A 22,906-nucleotide genomic window follows, 5' to 3' on the forward strand; every position below is an offset into this window, starting at 1 on the left:
ACATGAAATCTATTTGTCCTGGTATTTAAAAATATAAAGCTGTCTTTTCCTATTTAAAGTAAATATCATTCAAGTCTTACCTGTAGTACATATTGCTTTATTCTTTACTTAGGTACTTCAGTATATTGTTAAATGAACCTATATTAATTTATTCTGCCATCCCTTATTCTTTATGTATGCCTAGAACATACTAGATACTGTGTTCCATGTACTTCTAAAAGGTGCTACATATAATGGGAGAAACATGGTATTTTCCCCCATACAGCTTGACGTAACAATATCATTTCTAGGATCTATCCTACAGAAATACACATGAGTAGAAAGATATAGTTTAGATAGATAGAAGGGAAGAAGGGAGGGAGGAGGGAGAGAGAGAACAGGATGTTAGGGGAATGAATAAGGAGACTATGGATATAGATATTCATTGCAGCATTTTTTGAAATGTAGAAAAATTATTAATAGCCTATATATGGTAATGGTTAAATAAATTATGGTTAATTCATACTAGACTGATAGGTAGCTCTTAAAATAAATAGGGTAGACTGAAGTGCAGTAACATGAAAGGGTCTATAAGGCGTATTAAGTGATGTAATTACATAACAATGAAGCTAATCACATACACACACAGATATTTAAATGGTAAATGCACAGGAAAAGCTTTCAGAGAATTGACATCAAACATGCAGAGGGAGGTATGGAAAGATGCTGGGGATAGGAAGAAAAACAAAGAACATAGAGTGGATATTCGCTTTTTACTTTACATATTTTTGAACTTTGTTTCAGTTTTGTAAAGTATATGTGTTTCTTTGAAGTTAAAATAAAAATTTACTCTAACTGGAAAAAAAAAATGATAATATGGATTAATGCTCCTGACTCTTTGCTCTGGTTGAACAGCCTTCTCCCATCTTCTGTGGTAAGTGAAATCCTATTCACTTTTCAGGGCCCAACTCAGTCATCAGTATATTCCTTGATATTTAAGTCACAGCTACTCTAAATTTCAAATAATAATTCTAAACTATCTTGGGTATGTGGCACTTGGATGCTTGCAAACTTCCCACCCATTCTACAAACACCCAATACCAGCATCTCATCTGTGCTTCTACAGGACTATGAAATTACAGTGCTTTACATTGTATCACAGTCACTTCTCAGACCAACCAGTAATTTTATTCATCTGAGTACTCAGTGTTTATTAAACAGGATATTAAAGAGAAATTTGCCTGCACAAATGCAACTGAGAACAAAATGTAACTAAGAGAAGTCATCTCCAACTTTCACCCTCTCTTCACCTAATAAGTGGTGTGGGAATATGAGCCATTTCCATATTTCATAGGCATCTTGTGATGTGAAAGCTTATTTCTGAATTTGTTTCTCCTGTAAGAAAAGATTTCCTTCCTAAAATTAGACTGTGAATCTACTTCCAAAGCTACTAATCAAACATAAGGTAAAGCTACTTAAATAAGGGAGAGAAAATTTTAGAGCTCTAAAATCATTAGAAATAGGTCACCGAAAACTTCAATAAAACTTCAGAAAAGGTTCCAGGAAAAAAGGTATTCTCATTAAGAAGCTGTAAAGTAATCCTGCTATCAAACAGGGGGAAAAAAATCACATATGCAAAAGCAGCAGAATACAGTCTATAAAGTCATTTAATGAAACAGAAATTTGTATCTATGCCATATCTAATGCACTTCTGGAAAAACCTCGGCATATTCACTAATTATGAACCATATATTACATAGTTATTATGGGTATTATTCAGCAATAGAAGATTTAAAGTTGGTTGTCTCCTTCACCATAGTTAGCAAAGAAATATTGGCACATATATGATCTACTTAAATAGGTTAGAAAATAGGAGGGAGTTTACTAACTAGCCCTTTAATTATGCAAACAGAGTTTCCATAATTCTGAAACTGAATTCCATGACACCCACAGATTTCCCTATAATCTAGCTGTAAATAGTAATTACAGTGTTCACTGTATTTTAGGTTGCAAAGCAGTCTCTATTATTATCTCCTGTATTAAGTCATTTGATAACTAAAGTCATATTTTTCTTTATTTTCATGAAAAGTGTAAGAAAAATTTGTTCAGCCATTTTCAAATTAAAGGACAATAGGGAGGGAAATCTGCCGTTAAACTTCAAAACATTATATTTAGCAGATCCTCAGTGGGTTGCATAATCAGTTCAAGACTATGGATTAACAATCAAAGGGAGCCTAGACACTGACCTACATTAGAGAAACCCTACACACACAACCAAGAATTCATCATCCCCAGAGAACAGAAAGCCTTTTGGGTAACCTGCTAGCTAAGCAGCACATGCCCCAATATTATAGTGCTAGGAACCAGGAAAAAACTCATCTTGAAAGGCACCACATTAAAGGTGAGAAAAACAGTAGGAGTCCTACATAACCCAGCATTAGTTTTCAGACCTAGCCACTAGTGCTGCAAGGCAATGATCATTTAACTATTTGTTATGCAGGTTTACATCTACGGCTACTTTAGGAACCACATTTGATGGGGCATTATGTTCATCCTCAGGATGCTGAACACACAAGTTGCCAAAACTGACTGAGCCACATCAGAGCAGGATAATTTCAACTGTCTTGGAGATTCACACCCAAATGTTTCAGTCACTTCAACCTGACATAGGTATAAAACTTAATTTATGTTGCCACCAAAACCCACTCCTCCTCCTGTGTTTCCTGTCTCAGTGAACAGACCCTTTATTTACACAATTGATTGCTCACGCCAGAAAATTAAACATCATCTTGGATAGCTCCCTCTTCACATCTTGCACATCTAATCACAAGTCTTCCAAATTTCCTCATTCGTTCATTTCTCTTCATCCCCACTATCACCAGCATAGTTTGGACCACCAAAATCACTTCTCTGGATCTAGAGATGAATCTAGAGGAAGACTCATGAGCCTCAAAGCCCCTTCTAGAGCCTTGTATCTAATTTTATATTCAAAATTTTGTATTCTTTTTCCTAAAGAGAATCTCAAAATATACAACCTGTGGACCCTACAAAACCTATATCCTCTGCTATCAGAATTACTGCAAAAGCTTCCAATCTCATTAGCATTGTAGATGAAGTGGTCTTTCTAAAACACAAATATGATCATGTACTTCCATCGCTTAAAAGCCTCCAGTGGTGGCATGTTTCTCTTAGGATTTTGTCTCAACTCCTTAAACTTAAATTTTATGTAGTCTACATACATCTTATGATATACATACAACTTCTCCAGCTACTATACAGCCCTTATACCATGTTCTCTAGTCATATCAGAATGTGTCCCCTCACAACTTCCCATTCTCTCTTCTTGAGAGAGCAGAAACCAGGTCTTGCTTCCTGTTAAACCAGCAGCACCTAGCACTATCATGTCACTTAGTAGGCATTTCATAAATATTTATTGATGGAATACATAAATGAGTAATGAATGAACTCCACATCACTGGTCCTAATCCAGGCATAGGGATCAGAAACCCATGAGGGATTGATCTAGCAAGAAAAGCACTGATTGATTCCTGGGAATAAATTGCAGTTGACTTCTCATATTCATGAGTAATTATACTGGAAATAATTTTTGATGAATCATATATCAGGGGAACAGTCATTAAATCTCACTCCAAGTTTCTCTCTCCTTTAGAAATCTGCATTTCTTCCCAAATTCCTATTGCTTTGAATGTAATGCCTGATATGCCAGATTTTTCCTAGCTGATATTGCCCTACCTACCAAACAATGAGAATTTACAAAAAATATCTAATCCAGGGCCTGAACATAGATGATCCAAGCTACTATTTTCTTACAGATCTTTTTTCCTACCATTCAACAACACGTAATGTGGCTAACTTAAAAGTTTTTTCTTATCCATAGTTCCCTACTTCCTCCAAATACATTCTTACCAGGTAACTAAGATGAAATTTTTCCCCAATTATCTTGACAATTACTTTCTATATATTAATACTTATTTAGATTACATCTCATGCTGATATAAAAATTCCAATAACTGACTACAAACTACCACAAACTTTTTAATATTCATTCCTTTAAGAAACATTCATTGGATACTCACTGTATGTGCTAGGCAGTGTACAACAAGTTACATAAAAGAAATTTATATTGTCCTACAAGCCTTTTCTCATGTAGGGACATAATATCATCATGTTTTATACCATTCAATAAAATTCTTAGATCTTTTTATATGGTTCCTGCATATCTTCTTGGTAAATGTTCCAAATGTACATTGAGTATAGATGATAGACAGATAGATAGATAGATAGATTTGAATATTAGAATTAGGATTTAGGTAGAATATAGCTAGGTAGGAAGGTAGATAGATATCTGAATATTATATCCATATATATGCTTATTAATATCTCACATGCTTATACATAAATTAGATTGACTTACAACACAGTTTTTAACCATTGAATTAATGTAGTTTTTAATAGCTCATGGGTCAAGGCTTCTAACCACTACTTTTTTGATCAATATTTTCTTAGCTCTTCTTGCTTTTTCCCTCTTGTAGATGAATTTTAATATGATTTCATCAAGTTCCAGATAATGGTATCAAGATTTCGGGATAATTACATCAAATCCACAAATTAATTTGTGAATAATTGGCATCTTTTACCTTACATAATAACCCATGAGACTTAATAAAAATGATCAAGGGCGTTCCACCATTGTCCATGCTTTTTATTAGTGTATTGAAATCTCCATATTCTACAAAATATTAACATGAACATTCTATCCATTTGATTGTTGGTTAGTCAAAAAACAAAGAAAAGGGAAAAAATTATACCATGTCAAAATAACGGACAAGTTAATTTGAAATCCCTACATGAAAAGCCCTATCAGGTATGCAAAGGTATCAAATAATTAATACAATTGACTGGCTGGAGGAAGCCGTACTTACACAGAACTCAATGGAAGCAGGAACTTTTTACCTGGCATTCTTTTCATGAAAGAGTGATTGTTTATGAGCACTTTACTCCCAATCCCAGTAAAGGTGGTCTAGTTCCTTAATACCAGAATAGAAAATAATTCAAATCCTGGATACAAGGGTGTTTTAACTCTGAGAGGGTATGAAGGAAAAGAATAAATTAAACCAGTGAGAATAAGCAGAGGCAGATAAAAATTAAAATTACCTCCTCTGTTTTTGTAGCCTCATGATTTTGAATCTATGCAAAGTGAAAAAGTGTAGCATATTGGCTTGTGAGTGCTTTGAGAGCAGAGATATTCTCTTTAATTCTACCACAAACTTACATCCAGAATGTGCCCACATAGAGTCAGAACTGGGAAATTTTTCTGAACAGCCTGGTGGTAGTTTTTAGATCCTAAATAGTATTTTCTAAACATTCAAAGTGAAAATACTGTAGGCCACAGCTTACCTTTCGATCGGCATACTTACTCTACCAGATAAGAATCTCTTTAAGGTCAAGATCCCTGTTTCACTTATCTTTTCACCACCAGCGTTTAACACTGACCAATACTGCACACATTAAAGTAATGAGAACAATGGCATCATCCCTAGAAATAAAGGTGATGAGTAAATGTGTGCATGTGTATATGTGTCTGTATATACATATATGTTTTTTATTGTATCCCAATATAGAGATACATATGAGCAGTGTGAATTTATGCTTTGAAAAGTGTGAAAATAATTGGTTTGGAATTAACAAAGTTACTGACATTTAAAAAGGCCAGTGCTAGAGAAAAAGCACATTATTTTTGACTGAGTTGTAGGATGAGCCCTTAACAATTATGTCTGTGCACATACCCACACAACTGTAGACATCAGAAGTTTTTTAAAACTAGTTAAGAAGCACTAGTTGACCTTTCCTTATCTTCCTTAGAGTGCACCTTTATTAATGTGCCCTTCAAAAACTGCGAACTACACAAAGACAAGAAAACAGTGCTCTCCCAAAGAGTTAGAAAGGGATGTAAATCATGGATGGCTCTAGCTTCTGGCAGATTCACTCACACCTTGCTCTTTGCAGAGCTCTTCCTTTATCATCAACTCTAGAAAGCAAAGTTTAAAAAAAAAAAAGATATTTGTAATTTTGACCTACAGTTTTTAAAAAACAATAAAATGCCACTGTTCATAGAAACACAAAAATGATAGCATTGAAGTCACTGTATCACCACAGCGTGGGCACAGAAGATGGCAGAAATGACAATACGGCCTAGGAGAAATGGGTGTAAGGCCTCTGGGCAAGCCACCATTTGTGCATTCTCTACACATTTTCATCGCTGAACCAAAGGTCTGAGTTCCTAAAAGTGTTTAATTTGGAGGGCAAAGTAGCAACAACAACAACAAAAAAATCTAAAAGATGCCCATTCCACGTGGAGTATCTGCTGCCAATATGACCTTTGTTGTAATTATGTTTTAGCTAGCCATGGAAAAGCTCTTCACAAAACAAAAGATTCCATCCAGCACCGAAGTGACCATGTTCTTCTACAGAGTTGAGAAGCATCGTTATGTTTTCACAATGCCAGAAGTTCTGCTATAAAATGGGAAGCCTCCTTCTTTCTTCCATATTCCTTCAAATGGAAGAGACGTCATTGCTGATTAAGTCCAGGTACTGAGAGCGATACTGAGCTGAAGAGTGAATGGCAGAGAATAGTGGGAGGAATATTGAAAAGAAAGCATGACCTGCAACTCTGTGAATAAATCACTCTATATATCTGCTATAACTGCTCCATTCTTTTCAAGAACGTTGTAGAATGTTCTTGTCCTAACCTCCTTAAGAAGCTAGAGTACTAAAAAGTTACTCAAGAAACTCATCCTACATCTCAAATGTGCTCAAGAAAAATGGCAGGTAAGTTGGGGGAAAATGTGGTGATGTGTAAAAGGACAGTTATAAAGAACATAAATGTATGAAGAGTCGTAACCTCCTCAGGCCAGAGTATCATTTGTTTTCCAATAAAGGGGAGAGGACGTGAAATCAAAAAAGCATAGAAAAAGGTAGTAAACTCCTATCTCAAAGCACACATAGAAATCCATTCCAGGAGGACTGTAGTTGTAAATATGAAAGTAAAAACAATAAGGCTTCCAGAGGATAATGCAAGTGACTAGCTTCTAGATGATTTTGAGGTTAAGAAATATTTCCCAAACAGAGGATGAAATGCACTAACCAAAGAAAAAAAAATGATAAATCTGATTACATTAAAATTAAGAACCTCTTTTCATTAAAAAATACTATTAAGAAAGTGAAAAGTCAAGCCACAGGCTGGGAGAAAATATCTGTAGCACATATAAACAACAAAGGACTCTTACTGAGAATAAATAAAGAAATTCAAACTATCAATAAGAAAAAGCCAAAACTCAATAGAAAAAGTGGGCAAGAGATTAGGAACAAGAATTTCACAGGAAAGGATATCTGAACGTCCAGTAAACATAGGCAAGGAGGCTCAACCACATTGGCAGTCAAGGAAAGGTAAAAACATACCTCTACAAACTCATCACAATTCGAATGAATGAAAACACTAAGAGTTGGCTAGTCTTACTACTGGCAGAAATAGAAACAAGCAGTCACACTACTGGCAGAAATAGAAAACCATTTTGGATATCTGCTTGGTATTATCTACTCAGGTTAAAGATATCATACCTAGGGCTTCCCTGGTTGTGCAGTGGTTGAAAGTCCGCCTGCCAATGCAGGGGACACGGGTTCGTGCCCCGGTCCGGGAAGATCCCACATGCCGCCTGCGCGTCCGGAGCCTGTGCTCCACAACAGGAGAAGCCACAACAGTGAGAGGCCCACGTACTGCAAAAAAAAAAAAAAAAAAAAAAAAAGATATCATACCTAGTGACCGAGTAACTCAGCATGTGTACATATTAACCAAAAGACATAGGCAAGAACACTCTTGCAGCATTACTCATAATTGCTGAAAACTGGAAACAACACAAATGCCCATTAACTTTAAAATAAATAAACTGTGATACACTTATATAATGAAACATACTACAGCCATCAAAGCAAACAAACTATACCTACATGCAATAGCATAATGAATCTTACAAACATAATTTAGCAAAAGAAGCCAGGTACAAAAGAATACATTATCTATAACTTCATTTACACAAAGCTTTAAAAAAAAAAAAGTAGGCAAATCCAATCTATGGTGTTAGAAGTCAAAATGGTGGTTACTTCTGGAAAGAGGGAGGGTTCAGTTATTGGGAGGGGACATGAATGGAGCTTCTAGGGTGCTGACAGTGTTCTGTTTCTTGAGTAGGGAGGAGGTTTCACAAGTCAGTTCATTTTGAGATAATTCAGCTGAACACTTATTATTTCTGCACTTTTCTATGTGTGTCATCCTTCAATTAAGAGGCTGTCTTTTATTTTGTTTAAGTGACCAGATATAGTCTTTCTTTGGAGAAATAAGAAACAAGCCATTAACATACTCAAATCCTATCAAACACCAAGTCCTTTATCAAAATAATCTAATCTTTAAAAAAATTAAGTCTGAGCAATTGTCCTTTGAAAATTAAGATTGACTCAGTTTTAAAGATGAACAAAGTAACAGATTGAGTGATCTGTCCAAAATGTAAAGGTCAGTAAGTTCCAGGACTGGGGTACAAGAACCAGGTTCTACTCTTCCATGCCAAGTACCATCTGTACCATTACGATTGCTCTGAAGTTTAAGAGTAGGATTTTGCTTCACATCTTGAATCCACCAAGAAATTGTGTTTAATAGGATAGATATGCTAGTCTCCATTGTGCTGCCAGGGAAGTACTCATGCTAAAAGGTGCATCCTGGTGAAAACGTCCCTCCTGAAAAGCCTCAGGGCATCTGTCATGCCTCTGGGGCCCTTCTGAGGGCAGCCATTTGCAAAGGTCTCTGGGCTTTGAATAATGTGACCCTGAGACCTGGCCTCTGCCATACTATAGTAGTTAAAGGAACGATTTTGAAGTTAGTATGTAACCTCTCTAAGTCTTATTTCCATATCTATAAAACAGGGATAAGGTTAAACCTGCCTCCCAGAGCTGAGATGAGCAGTAATCTGAATTCCTGACATGGAGTAAGTTAAATAAGTAAACAATGTCCCTGGTACTGTTTCTGGTTTTTGTTGTTGTTCTAATCCTGGTGACTATTTGACACAAAGACACATAAAGACCACTGGCATTTAAGGTGGGCCTGGTATGAGAACTGGGGGCAACAGAGGCACACTGTCCTGTATGCTGATGGGTCGGTCCAACCACACACTCCGTGGCAGGGATGAATGCAAGACGTGGAGAGAATTGGAACTGAGTGAGGGTAGAAGTTGAAAATCCACATTAAGAAAGAAAAACCCATAAAGTGACAGGAGCTAATTAGGCAGAGGCCATGAAGGAGAGAAGTGAGCAGAGAAAACTTTGTTACAGCACCAATCAGAGAAACTGAGAGATGATTTAGATAACAGGCATGGCAGGGCATAAAAGCAGTGAGCACCAGACACCGTTTCTGAGGGAAAAATCCTCAGACTCACAATAATCAGAGCTTCTGTGGGGAGACTGCCACCTTCCCAGGGGCAGGGAACGAAGCTCAGTTTCCCTGTGAGGCCTCCTCTGTAGCTATCAAGAGCAATCTCAGTCCACTGCCCATTACACGATTAGGCTGAGCACATCTCTGCACCCAAAAGCCCTTCAACACCTGAAAGACCAATTAGGAGAGAAAGTTAAAGCATCTGTCTTAAATCCAAGTAAGCCAGAGTTGGATTAAGCAGAAGGATAAAGGTCCAAGTTCATACAAGAAAACACTTAACTTTAACCTAGTGAATGTTATTCGTAATCTTAAACTTGTCGATCAGGGACTGATTCGTCAGTGAAAAACTATTTCTAAAACTAAAGAATAATATATAGGAGCATCTTAGCTGTCCATACAGAGCAAATTTCTGGAATTGGACCACCCAGCCACAAACTGAGGCATTGCCAGTAGGTCCCCAAGTGGTCCACAACCACAGGAGGAAATAAATAGTCTTCAAAATCTATCAAAGGTAAACCAATATGAAAAGTAACAGTAAATACCTCACATGCTAAAAGATCTAGACTTAGACCAAGGCTTTGATTTCAAGTACAATAGAATTACCACATTAATTATTCATGTTTTGTTTATACTAGGAAAACTCATGAAAAAAATAGAGATAAACAGATTCATATATAATGAAAACACCAGAAAATCTAAAAGCCATTGCTACCAGATATTGTGATGCTTGAATCACAGGGGCTGAAGTTTTTAATGTTATATAGATATTTCCTTAGGCTAATATTTCAAATAATATTTAAACTATGTAAGTTCCTTTGGCTTTCATCCCCCTCCAAGTAGGTAATGGAAATATGGCTGGACATCCAGAACAAGTTGATCTGCAAGGTTATTTGAATAACTGGAGGTTAAATGCATTGTGTTATTACTTTCAAGGTGAGTATTATAAACTCTCTTCTAGATGTTTTCTTAGAAGCATTTTACTATTACAGACACCATTTGGCTATGATAATTTGAGGGTCACGTGAAAAAAATCGTATCTGCTGCAATTCGGAAAAAAATAGCAATAGGTTGTGAACAAGGGCTATGTTCATTTTGCTGGGTTTAGAATAATGTAGGAGTGCCTATAACAAGTAAACAGTGGACAGGCTTTGTTCTGCTGGATTTAGATTAACCTTTACAAGCAATGCAGAATTAGATTATGAAAATAAATTGAAAATGGCATCTCCTTAAACTCACTTTGTACTCTGCATTTTCTTAAGCTTTTATGTGACTGTCAAATATTAGTACAGGGATCCATTTGTATTTGTAGCATTTTATCTTTTTTTCTGAAAAGATAAGCACCAGTCTTCAGAGAGAGCTTCTGACTACTGGATACAGAAAATAACTCTTTCCTGAATGGTTAATGTTTCAAATATGAGCACAGATACCAGATGGCAAAAGGGGAAAAAAAGAATTCAAGTTGTTTCACTGCTCAATGATAAGGATTTTTCCATCTGCTGGTTCAATACTAACTTGGTTTACATTCACTTAGAGCCAATACAATTAAAACTCTATTTGAAGTGAAATGCTTCAGAAAAATAAAACTAGAAACCTGAGAAATCCTTCTCCGAGTTACATCTATCCCTAAAAAATAGCTAAGCTTTTATATATGTGTACAAATGTGAGTGCAAGAAAAAACAAAGATATAAAATACATTTTGAAACATTCTAAAGTCACATGCACTTAGATAATTCTAATGAAGACTATATGTGATTGAAATGCAAGTGGACATCTGCTAGAATTAAGAATCATGGTGAAATAAAATGAATCTAAAGTAATAATATACTGGGGTAATCGTCACAAAGGATGAAATGGGAGGCTATTGGTGAGTGAACAATATGGTAGCAGTTGACAAAGAAACAGGTTTGAATGGTGAATCCACGAAGACCAAAGAGCAGGTGATGAGGAGAAACAGCATAGCAATCACAGGCAACAGCATCTCACAGGATAGCAGAGGTCTTACATACTAAAATGGGTGTAAAGTAGAAAGGAGTACCCAGAAACAACTAGATTTCATAAGAACAAGCATCAAGTAAGAGCCATAAGCAACAAAAGAGTTCTGGGGTCCCTCCTAGCAAGGCAACCCCATGATCCTCTGATATTAGGACACTGTCCCCCAATCCTTTGATAGAAAGAGCTCCTACTCAAAATATAATGTTCATAATACTAAGAAGTGGTTTTCCAGGGTAACCGTCCCTTCTGTCCTGAAAATACTGTTACACTAAGCATCACTCACTCCTTTGGTGATACAAACTCCTCAAAGATAGGCCCATGAATTACTTCTGTATTCCTGATGCTTAGCACTTAGCATATGAGAGATGTTCCACAAATATTTGATAATCTTAATAGAACTGATCTAAGAATTGCACCTTCTGGGGAAGGGGGGTGGTGGTGGTGGTGGGATGAACTGGGAGATTGGGATTGACATATACACACTAATATGTATAAAATAGATAACTAATAAGAACCTGCTGTATAAAAAATAAATAAAATTAAATTTAAAAAAAGAATTCCACCTTCTAAACTGATATTGCTCTGTTAATGGGCATTCCCTTCAATCAGAGTAAGCTTATGAAGATCAAAGAAATATATATATATATTTGTTTCTTTATCCTTTTTTCGTGAACTGCTCACAATAGTGTAAAACCTAAATTTACTCTTAATAAATGAGGACAAATATAATGGATGAAAAGTAAAAGTTCCTCCAAGTCTGTAGCATGATTAAATTTGCTTCCTTCTTTGCTCCTTTACCACTAGGACAGTGTTCTCCAAAGAGAGGGGCACAAAAAAGGAGCAGGGGGGGACACAGTCCACAGGTTAGCAAGGTCAGTCAAGGAAGAAAATATTAGAATATCTATTTCTGTTTATTTTTCATCTCATCGTTTTAAAACATTTTAATTCTGTGCATGATTTATAATACATGATGTATTAACCCATTAATCCATGCATATAATTTATAAATAATTAAGTATATTTGACATGTGAAGAACTGAAGGCACAATAAAAAAAGTCTGAAGACCACAGAACCCTGAATTCTTACAGCCAAATGAGAATGAAAGAAATATTTACAGAACTTAATATGCATTTTTTATAATATACTTAGATTTTATAATTACTACTTTAATTGCTTTCTAAATACTAAACTATAACCGTGTGACATATAATCTGGTTTGAAATGCTACTTAGACACAAAGCACTCAATCAATAATGTGGGCCAAATACATGTTTGTTGAATGAATGAATGATGAACGAACGAATGAACATTCTGCCAAGACTGGAAAACACTGTGATAAACTGAGCTGTCAGTAACGTGGTATTTTCCAAAATAATTTCCATTGAGCATTAGTTCTTGAGGTGCTTTATAAAAAAAGATTCAAGTTCAATTAGTTATTTTGTAAATGCTGCATACTATAGTACACTCTTTCAGAATCACAGCATAGATGAGTATGCGAAAGGCTCTAGGAAATTCTGCAAAGCAGAAATCTCTGTTTATTCCAGCATTTCCCATTTCCCCAAATTATGTGACCAAAACACTTCTCCCCTATCCATAATATCCATCGATTACCCACAGGGAATAGTGTTCCTCAGAAGGCATGTGGTGAAATCCTACTTTAATGGGATTCAACCTGAAAACTGGAGGCTCGACTGAATATGGGGTAATTCTTATGGGTTGTATATCAAGCTAAAGGACAACTCAAGCCATCGTACACGCAAGTCTGTACTATGTAATGTCATTAGTAATGACTTGGATTGTAGATATAAGCAAGGATGCTCATTAAATTCCCTACTGTCATCTATAAGGATGACCTTCACAAGCACGCTATTTAGAGGAATTTGTTTTTATCTCAGATATTTAAATAATTTAAGTACACAGAATCCTTATAAAAAGGGGAGAAGAAAAAGGAAAGGACCTATTTAACTAAAGTATTTACTGTGTATCAGGTTTCATGGTAGAAACTTTTTTTAATATTTAAATTTCTGAACAATTTTATTGGCTAGATATTGTTTTCCCCTTTTACCAATGAGGAAGCTGAGTCAGAGAGGCACACACTGGTAACTGATGGAGCCCAAGGTGACCATTCAGGTTTCCATCTAAATTAGGACACTTTTGAAAATCGGACAACATTTTTCCGGGATAACGTTTTTAGCCTAACTTGCTCTCTTCCAACACATGGCACAGAGACATGGTTTGAACCCAGATCTCCCTAAACTATCTTCTTTCCATTACATCTTGTTGCTTGAGATAAGAATAGAGTTTAAATAATGGGGGTGTTATAAAGCAGAAACTAACACACCATTGTAAAGCAATTATACTCCAATAAAGATGTAAAAAAAAATGGGGGGAATTCTTTCATAATGTATACATATATCAAATCATTGGGTTGTATACTCCAAATACCTCACAATTTTGTATGTCAATTATACCTCAATAAAGCTTGAAAAAAAAGAATAGAGTTTAAAAGCTGTTAGATAAGTCATTTCATAAAGAACAAAAAAGAATATAACAAGACCGCTTTAAAAATATTTTTACCTGCATAAATAGAAAAGGAGAAAGGATGATCAGAAGATCAAATAAAATTGTATCTTCCACCAATGAAGAGCTGCCTTAAAAAAATCCTAACAGGGCCTCCCTGGTGGCGCAAGTGGTTGGGAGTCCGCCTGCCGATGCAGGGGATACGGGTTCGTGCCCCGGTCTGGGAGGATCCCATATGCCGCGGAGCGGCTGGGCCCATGAGCCATGGCCGCTGGGCCTGCGCGTCCGGAGCCTGTGCTCCGCGACGGGAGAGGCCGCAGCAGTGAGAGGCCCGCATACCGCAAAAAAAAAAAAAAAAAAAAAAAAAAAAAAAATCCTAACATGAAACTAGGCATATCCTAATAGCAGTATAATGTAAAATGGCTGAAAATAATCCTTTATACCAGTTTTAACATCACTTAGACTTTTTTTTTAACATCTTTATTGGAGTATAATTGCTTTACAATGGTGTGTTAGTTTTTGCTGTATAACAAAGTGAATCAGCTATACATATGCATATATCTCCATATCTCCTCCCTTTTGCGTCTCCCTCCCATCCTCCTTATCCCACCCCTCTAGATGGACACAAAGCACCAAGCTGATCTTCCTGTGCTATGCAGCTGCACTTAGAGTCTTTAAAAATTACTTTGTTGCTTTTTTGTTTTACCACATATGAGGAAGATGTCAAGAAACTGGAAAAGGTCCATAAAATAGCAATTAAAATGGCTTAAAGGGTTGTAGCATAGAAGTCACAAGAAAGAAAAGTAAATGAGATAGAATTATGTGGTCTAATGTGGAAAGTCCAAGAGATAACTTTAAGATTGCCTTCAAGTGGATCAAAAGCTGCTGAAAAGAGGTATTCATCACCAGAGGATAAAACAAAAGGGATGAGCTTTAATTACAAACTGTGAGAGTTAGCATGTGGAATTATGTCATGGTGGTAAATAAATGCCACATAAATAAATAAATGCTATGAAATGCCATAACAAGTTACAAGGAGGCACCTCCCAGACACTTCTACTTCAAAGAAACAGTCACCTGCAATGCCTTATTTAATTATTGCTTTTCTTGAAGGTAGAGAGGGAGAAACAACGATCACCTTAAGTCACACAAGTCGTATGATTCCTCACTGCAATTTCCCTGATGTTAATGTTTATGTCCGATATAAATCACTGGTCATTCAACCTTCCCCACAAACTACAGTGTAAAGTTCAAACACCTTATGATGTCATAAAAATGTTTATTTGTATCTAAACCTACTCTTTCAGCATAAATTGCCACTCCCTCAACACATCCTGTGCTTCTGCCATACTACCCAGAAAACCACAAGGGGCACTCCAAACCACCAAGTCCTAACACAATTCCTTGCCTTTACACGTTATTTCCTCTGAACAGGATGTAATTCTTCCTGCCAAGCCCTCAATCCATCCTACAAACTGTACTCCTTCTCTAAGATAAAAATCAAATGCCTTTTCTCTGTTGCTTTAGCAGGTGATAAAATTCCTCTTGTCTGTGTCCAATCCCAAAATACAAATTTAGTTTCTTCTTTCTGTGCTCTCAAAGTACATTTTTTCCATATTTATCATGGTACATGTCACATTATTCTTAAAATTCTTTACTTGCCTGGCACCCTGAATAGACTGTGACCTACCTGGTTGGTAGGAGAGAAGGGGCTGGGAACAGGACACAGTTTGGCCTAATTTTTTTCTTTTCAGCTACCTAGCACATAGTAGGTTCCAAATTTTTTGTTGAAGGCATTAATTAACTACCTGTTGCCCGCAAAGAAACATTCAACATTCAAATTACTGCTGTGGAAACCATACCTAGGGACTTCTATTTGTCTTTAAATTCAATTCATTTAGACTTGTTTTCCAAGTTTCTTCTAAAAGCATTTTTACCTTCAAACAATAGAATCAATAATGTATATTTAAATGCTCTGGAGCAAACATGTGTGTCTGATCTACTCTATCAAAATCACAGAAATACCCGGGGCTCTAGGAGTAAAATAGTGAGGAGCATATCTGTATAAAAGGGTGGTTAGAAAGTGTAAATTTTCTTCTCATCAAATTAGTTCCAGAAAAAGCCTGTGGGAGGTACACAGGCATCCAGATCCCCCTTCAGCTTTATTTGTATATGAATAAGGACGGCAGGGTTTTCCATGAGGAGAAATAGTGCATAAAAATATTTTATTATTAATACAGACATAAAGCAATATCAGACATCTTAAATACAACTGGTCTCTTGTTGCCATTTGTAAGATGTTTGCTCTCTGATGTAAAGTTAATTTTCTACATTTGCAACATTTGTTAAAGCATTTACGTTATGAAGAAAATGAATAAATGTATCAAGCGCAAGAATGCATACTTTATTTTTTAACATCTTTATTGGAGTATAATTGCTTTACAATGGTGTGTTAGTTTCTGCTTTATAACAAAGTGAATCAGTTATACATATACATGTCCCCATATCTCTTCCCTCTTGCGTCTCCCTCCCTCCCACCCTCCCTATCCCACCCTCCCTATCCCACCCCTCTAGGTGGTCACAAACCACCTAGCTGATCTCCCTGTGCTATGCGGCTACTTCCCACTACCTATCTATTTTACGTTTGGTAGTGTATATATGTCCATGCCACTCTGTCACTTTGTCACAGCTTACCCTTCCCCCTCCCCATATCCTCAAGTCCAAGAATGCATACTTTAAATGTAGTGTTTACCTTCACAAGACAATATACTTTCAAAATATTTCCTTTTAATTTAAACATTTTTACTTCTAATTTGGATCCATTTTAGATTAAATTATTTTTAACTGGACACTTCAAAAAGCAAGGAGGAATTACATATTTATGAATTTTAATTCATTTGACTTCCTTTGACTCAATGTAAACTGTCTTTTAAAAAACTAAAAAGAGCTCGAAAGTAATAGCTTGAGGTAACCACGTTTTGTTCTGTGCAGCTAAAATGACTTCAAATTTCTAGCAGTAACCAAGAAAATAGAACTCACTTCCCTAATGTTAGTCTCTTAAATATCTTCAATCTTTTCCTTTTGATAGCCACCTTGATGCCAGCATTCAGACTGGCACAGATTCCTCCCTTATTTAAAAACAAGCAGACTAACACAGAAACATGTCATATCCTGGCTATTTCCCTAGTTCTCTCTGCCCTTTTACAGACGGCCTTCTTGATCCCTTTTTCCTTCCCTCAACTCTCTGCAACCTGGCTTTAGCTCCTTCTGTTCCACTAAATTTCTTCCTGTCAAAGGTGCCAACAACCTGCTCATTACTAAATCTGAAGTTGTTTCACTAAAGAAAATAGTAACTAATAGTTACTATTATTTTCAACAGTAACTGACCACTCCCTCCTTCTGGAAGTGGAATCTTCTTCTAATTGTTACAATGCTACTCTTCTCCCTTACTTTTCACTCTTCAGTCACATACACGGGCTTCTCTGTCTATGCCCATCTCTTAAATGTTGTGTCTTTCAGAGCTCTAGACTCCTCTCACTCTCATACCTTTTGTGATTGATTATTGGAAAATCGCCCCAGTGAATAGCTGAATTCACATCCCAGGGCCCTCCCACAATGGAATGGGCTTGTGATTTGCTTGGACCAATAGAATTTAGTGGAAATGACACTGCAAATTCTAGGGCTGTGCTGGAGATCTTATAGCTTCCGCTTTCCCTTTTTTGTAGCCCTGAGATGCCATGTAAGGAATTTGGGGCTATCCTCCTTGAAGGTGAAAGGTCATGTAAAGAGAAAGGCCCTGGAAGATGAAAGACCATGAGACAAGAGAAAGGTCTAGCCAGTTCACATCCATTCCAACCATCCTAACCCAGGTATCAGACATGTGAGTAAGTCTACATCGGATCCTTGGTTCCAGTAGCACCATTAGCTGACTGCAAATGCATAAATAAGCCTAGCCAACACCATATGAAACAGAGACAAGCTGCCCAACCAAGCCCAATCAGATTATAGAAATATGAGCAGAAGTATAAATGCTTGTTTAAAACCACTAAGTTTTGAGGTGGCTTGTTATGCCGCAACAGTTAACTGATACACCATCCATAGGCAATCACAATCCCTTCCATGCTTTCAAATTCTGTCACTGCCTGAAGGCCTCCAAATCCAGACCTCTGGTTTGGCCTCTCTTGGAGTTGCAAATCCAAGTATAAAACTGCCTATTAAATTTTCATGCTTGAATGTCTGTAGAACTCTCAAACCCCACATTTCTAAAAAATAGTTTATCTTACCCCAAAAAATACCTGTTTATGCTCTTGCATTGTATTTCTCATTGAATGGCATTTCTGTTTACAGTGTGGCCCAACCAAGAGACCTAAGATTATCCACTCTTTTTTCAGTCTTTTTCCTCCTCCAATTAATTATTAAATGTAACCATTTCTAACACTAGATATTCACTACTCTCTATCTCTCTTAGAGATGTTAACTTCATCATCTGCATGACTTCAGAATACTATCATCTCTCAATTGCATGATTCTAACTTCTCTCAGTCTTCTGCTATCATTTCAATGCAATCTCTCAGTAAAACCAGACCCAACGCTTTAAAATCTAATCAATCTAATTAACAATCTAATCAATTATTTGCCTATTTAAAACGCTGCAACATCTTCCTCTCACCCATGGAATGAAGTTAAAATTTCTTAACAGAGCTCAAAGTACCTTCACTATCTGACACATGTCTATCTCTCTACCCTTCTCCCCAGTTCCCATCACGACTAGCATCTGGTGTTCTGCCCTCAAGGTCCATACATGTTGTCCCAAATGACAGAATTTCCTTCTTTTCATGGCTGGCTGATTAATATTCCATTGTGTATCACATTTTCTTTATTCATTTATCCATTGGTGAACACTTAGGTTGTTTCCACATCTTGGCTATTGTGAATAATGCTGCAATGAAAATGAAAGTGCTAATATCTCTTCAAAATCCTGATTTCATTTATTTTGCATAAATACCCAGAAGTGGGATTGCTAGAACATATGGTAGTTCTATTTTTAATTGTTTGAGGAAACTTCATACAGTTTTCCATAATGGCTGCATCAATTTACATTCCCACCAACAGTGCACATCCTAGCCAACATTTGTTATCTTTTGGTTTTTTTATATATCTATAATAACCATCCTGACAGGTGTGAAGTGATAACATCACTGTGGTTTTGATTTGTATTTCCCTGATGATTAGTAACATTGAGACTTTTTTCATACACCTGTTGACCATTTGCATAACTACTTTGGAGAAATATCTGTTCAATCCTTAGCCCATTTATTAACCAAGATATCAGTTTTGGTTTTCACCTTAGTGTGTTTTTTTGTTATTGAGTTGTAGGAATTCCTTATATATTTTGGATATTAACCTTTATCAGATATATGGTTTGACAATATTTTCTCCCATCCCATGGGTTGCCCTTTCATTCTGCTAATCATTTCCTTTGCTGTGCAGAAGATTTTTACTTTGACGTAGGCCCACTTGTTTATTTTTGTTTTTGTTGCTTGTGCTTTTGGTGTCATTCCCATAAAATCATTGTCAAGAAGCTTTCCCCATATGTTTTCTTCAAGGATTTTTATAGTTTCAGGTCTTATGCATCTGTATTTTTCCTTTAATGGTGACTCTCTTCCATTCAAACCACAAGACTAGGGCTTCCCTGGTGGTGCAGTGGTGAAGAATCTGCCTGCCAATGCAGGGGACATGGGTTTGGGTCCTGGTCCAAGAAGATTCCTTATGCCTCAGAGCAACTAAGCCCATGCACCGCAACTACTGAGCCTGCACTCTAGAGCCCACAAGCCACAACTACTGAGCCCACGTGCCTAGAGCCCATGCTCCTCAACAAGAGAAGCCACTGCAATGAGAAGCCCATGCACCACAATGAAGAGTAACCCCCACTTGCCGTAACTAGAGAAACCCTCCGCACAGCAAAGACCCAACGCAGCCAAAAATAAATAAATAAATAAATAATTAAAAGAACCCAAAAGACTAGAGTTCCCCATTGTCTAAAGAAAGCATGTCATAAAAGAACCAGAGAACAAAGATGGCAAATTCTAGATTTTTACTCCTACTAGATGTCAGACAGAAAATTCAAGAATGGATAATGATAGACCCAAGTTGTAGAGTCAATTATTATGTGTTCACCCAGACTAGGTAGAAACCCCAGGAATTTGAGACTGTAGAAAAATTAAAGTTGGGTAGAAATTGTAAGTAGGGATAGGGAAGGCTTAGAAAGAAGAGCAGTACAAGGACATACTGGGGTAGGAATCATTCATGAGATCTTGCCTCATGTCCTCACCCCTAGGTGAGCTCCAAGGCACAGGAGAATTATAACTTAAATACTCTCTATTTCTGAATCCCAAAACCTCAAGGGGGTTTCCTATGTGGTTGTCCTGGAAGTTGTCAAGCACTACAGAGTATTCATGACAACCTGTCCCTGTAGTAGTATGGAGAAGCTACACCAAGTTCTCTGGCAGATGAGCAGTTTGACAGGGCATGGGAAACAGCCAAACATGTTCCCAAATGAGTAGAGTGGATATGGCTCTGAATGCAAGTGGACCAGTAGGCTAAGAAGATAACACAGAAGTGGCATGAGTTTGGATGCTGTATTAGTTTCCTAAGGCTACCATAACAAAGTTCCATAGCCCTAATGGCTTAAAACAACAGAAATTTATTTCTTCAAAGTTCTGGAAGCTAGAAGTCAAAAATCAAGATGTCTCAGAGCTATCTTTTCTCAAAGCCTCTATGGGAAAATCTGTTCCATGCCTTTCTCTTAGCTTCTGGTGTCATCAGCAATCCTTAGCATTCCTTGGCTTATAGCTGCATAACTCCAATCTCTTGCCTCCATTGGCACAAGGCCTTCTCCTCTCCTGTCTTCACGTATAAGAAGACACTCACTAGTCATACTGGATTAGGGGTTTGCCCTATTCCAAGATGACTTCATCTTAACTAATTACACCTGCAATGACCCTTTTTCCAAATAAGGTCACATACTGAGGTACTGGGGGTTAGGACTTCAACATATCTTTTTGGAAGACACAATTTAACCTATAAGAGATGCTCCAGTTCCGGGGAATATGACAGAAAAGTAAGAGGTGGAGATCACCTTCCTCCCCAGAGATACACCAGAAATATAGCTGCACGTGGAACAACTCCTGCAGGGCACCTGCTGAGCGCTGGCAGAGGACCTCAGACCTCCCTGGGGGCAAGAGACTCCCCACGTACCTGGGAAGGGCAAAGCGGAGAGATTCCCGCACAGAGGATCGGTGCCGACCGGCACTCACCAGCCCGAGAGGCTTGTCTGCTCGCCCGCTGGGGCGGGCGGCGCTGGAAGCTGAGGCTCAGGCTTCAGTCAGAGCGCAGGGAGAGGACTGGGGCTGGCGGCGAGAACTCAGCCTGAAGGGGGCTAATGCACCACAGATAGCCGGGAGGGAGTCCGGGAAAACTCGGGAGCTGCCGAAGAGGCAAGAGACTATTTCTTCCCTCTTGGTTTCCTGGTGCGTGAGGAGAGGGGATTAAGAGCGCTGCTTAGGGCCTCCCTGGTGGCGCAGTGGTTGAGAGTCCGCCTGCCGATGCAGGGGATACGGGTTCGTGCCCCGGTCTGGGAGGATCCCACATGCCGCGGAGCGGCTGGGCCCGTGAGCCATGGCCGCTGGGCCTGCGCATCCGGAGCCTGTGCTCCGCAACGGGAGAGGCCACAACAGTGAGAGGACCGCATACCGCAAAAAGAAAAAAAAAAAAAAAAAGAGCGCTGCTTAAAGGAGCCCCACAGACGGGCGCGAGCCGCAGCTGAAAGCGCGGAGCCCAGAGATGGACGTGGGACACTGGGGCTGCTGCTGCCGCTGCCAAGAGGCCTGTGTATGAGCGCAGGTCACTGTCCACGCTGCCCTTCCGGGAGCCTGTACAGCCCGTCACTGCCGGAGTCCCGGGATCCAGACACGGCTTCCCTGGGAGAACGCACAGCGCACCTCGGGCTGGTGCAACGTCACGCCGGCCTCTGCCGCTGCAGGCTCGCCACGCACTCAGTGCCCCTCCCTCCCCCTGGCCTGAGTGAGCCAGAGTCCCCGAAGAGGCTGCTCCTTTAACCCTGTCCTGTCTGAGCGAAGAACAGACGCCCTCCGGCGACCTACACGCAGAGGCGGGGCCAAATCCAAAGCTGAGACCCGGGAGCTGTGGGAACAAAGAAGAGAAAGGGAAATCTCTCCCAGCAGCCTCAGAAGCAGTGGATTAAAGCTCCACAATCAACTTGATGTACCCTGCATCTGTGGAATATATGAATACACAACAAATCATCCCAAATTGAGGAGCCAGGAGTCAGTGCTGTGCCTCTGAGGTGGGAGAGCCAACTTCAGGACACTGGTCCACAAGAGACCTCCCAGCTCCACATATTATCAAATGGCGAAAATCTTCCAGAGATCTCCATCTCAACACCAGCACCCAGCTTCACTCAACGACCAGCAAGCTACAGTGTTGGACACCCTATGCCAAACAACTAGCAAGACAGGAGCACAACGCCACCCATTAGCAGAGAGGCTGCCTAAAATCATAAAAAGTCCGCAGACACCCCAAAACACACCACCAGACGTGGACCTGCCCACCAGAAAGACAAGATCCAGCCTCATCCACCAGAATACAGGAACTAGTCCCCTCCACCAGGAAGCCTACACAACCCACTAAACCAACCTTAGCCACTAGGGACAGACACCAAGAACAACGGGAATTACGAACCTGCAGCCTGCAAAAAGGAGACCCCAAACACAGTAACATAAGCAAAATGAGAAGACAGAAAAACACACAGCAGGAGAAGGAGCAAGATAAAAACCCACCAGACCTAACAAATGAAGAGGTACTAGGCAGTCTACCTGAAAAAGAATTCAGAATAATGATAG

This window comes from Mesoplodon densirostris, chromosome 6, assembly GCF_025265405.1.
Source record: "Mesoplodon densirostris isolate mMesDen1 chromosome 6, mMesDen1 primary haplotype, whole genome shotgun sequence".
Classification (NCBI taxonomy): Eukaryota; Metazoa; Chordata; class Mammalia; order Artiodactyla; family Ziphiidae; genus Mesoplodon; species Mesoplodon densirostris.